Source organism: Arachis hypogaea, chromosome 11 (assembly GCF_003086295.3).
Source record: "Arachis hypogaea cultivar Tifrunner chromosome 11, arahy.Tifrunner.gnm2.J5K5, whole genome shotgun sequence".
In the NCBI taxonomy this organism is placed as follows: domain Eukaryota; kingdom Viridiplantae; phylum Streptophyta; class Magnoliopsida; order Fabales; family Fabaceae; genus Arachis; species Arachis hypogaea.
The window spans coordinates 112,604,063-112,605,863 of NC_092046.1; the positions used below are offsets into that span (position 1 = coordinate 112,604,063).

The window sequence follows — 1,801 nt, forward strand, 5'->3', positions numbered from 1 at the left end:
GACAAATTATAATTTTTCTTGCTCAGTTGACCAACTTGTGCCTCTAGATTTCTGATGGAAGACCTAGTTTCTGTTATAAAACTGTGAGTGGTCTTAGAGAGTTTAGAGACTATGGTTGCAAAGTCAGAAAGACTCTGCTTAGAGGTCTCCATATTTTTCTAAGAAAAGGGGAATGGTTTATTATTAAACCTATTCTGGTTTCTTCCACCTTGATTATTGTTGAAGCCTTGCTGAGGCTTCTATTGATCTCTCCATGAAAGGTTAGGATGATTCCTCCATGAAGGGTTATAGGTGTTTCCATAGGATTCTCCCATGTAATTCACCTCTTCCATCAAGGGGTGATCTGGATCATAAGCATCTCCATCATAGGAGGTGTCTTGAGTGCTGCTAGTTGCAGCTTGTGATCCAGTCAAATACTGAGAGATCATATTGACCTTTTGGGTCAAGATCTTGTTCTGAGCCAATATGGCATTCAGAGTGTCAACTTCTAGGACTCCTTTCTTCTAAGCTACCCCATTGTTCACAGAGTTTCTCTCAGAAGTATACATGAATTGGTTGTTTGGAACCATTTCAATGAGTTCCTATGCTTCTTCAGGCATTTTCTTCAAGTGGAGTGATCCACCAGCAGAATGGTCCAATGACATCTTAGACATCTCAGATAGACCATCATAGAAGATGTCTAGGATAGCCCATTCTGAGAGCATGTCAGGAGGACATCTCTTGATCAGTTGCTTGTATCTTTTCCAAGCTTCATAGAGGGATTCACCCTCTTTTTGTCTGAAGGTTTGAACTTCCACCCTGAGCTTGCTCATCTTTTGAGGTGGAAAGAACTTGGCCAAGAATGCATTGACCAACTTTTTCCAAGAGTCTAGGCTCTCCTTAGGTTGAGAATCTAACCATATCCTAGCTTTGTCTCTAACAGCAAAAGGGAAAAGCATAAGCATGTAGACCTCAGGATCTACTCCATTGGTCTTAACAGTATCACAGATTTACAACAATTCAGATAGGAACTGATGTGGATCTTCCAGTGGAAATCTATGGAATTTGCAATTCTGTTGTATTAGAGAGACTAACTGAGGCTTAAGCTCAAAGTTATTTACTCTAATGGCAGGTATGGAGATACTTCTTCCATAGAAGTCAGAAGTGGGTGCAGTGAAGTCACCAAGAACCTTCCTTGCATCTCCTCTATTATTCTATTCGGCTGCCATTTTTGTATTTTCAGTTTCTTGTTCAAAAAGTTTTGTGAGGTCTCTTCCAAAGTGTTATGCTTTAACTTGTTGCAAACGCTTCCTTAGGGTCCTCTCAAGTTCAGGATCAGGATCAAAGAGAGGTTCTTTATCTCTGTTCATGCTCATAAAAAAGGGAAAAACAAGAAAGAAAGAGAATGGGAGTTTCTATGTCAAAGGATAGAGAACTCCCTGTGAGATATGAAGAAGAAAGAAAAATGAGGATAGGGGAATGAGAAGAAGAATTCGAAAAAAAAAGGTAGAAGAATTCGAAAATTAAGAAGTAAAAAGAGAAACTAGAATTAAAATATTTTTGTTTTCATTTTAATTATTAATTCAACTAAAAAGATTTGAAAACTTGAGTGTGATTTTCGAAAAAGAAAAGAGAGAAAGAAGTAAGAATTTTTCAAAAATAGAAGAGAGAGAAATTAGTTAGGAAGTTTTGAAAAATAAGGAAGAGAAAAGAGTAACTAATTATGAAAGATTTGAAAACAAGATAGGAGATTTGAAAAAGATTTTATTTTAAAAAGTTTTGAAATTTAAAAATTAGAAAAGATAAGATAAAAATTGAAAAG

At 36.5% G+C, this 1,801-nt stretch overlaps 1 non-coding gene across 1 annotated transcript; it reads left to right on the forward strand.

Annotated features, from left to right (window-relative positions):
- The first annotated feature begins 702 nt into the window (after window positions 1-702).
- On the forward strand, window positions 703-806 carry LOC112725480 (small nucleolar RNA R71). Its single transcript, XR_003164586.1, has one exon. It is a non-coding gene; the product is annotated as a small nucleolar RNA R71 (small nucleolar RNA).
- Window positions 807-1,801: the final 995 nt, after the last annotated feature.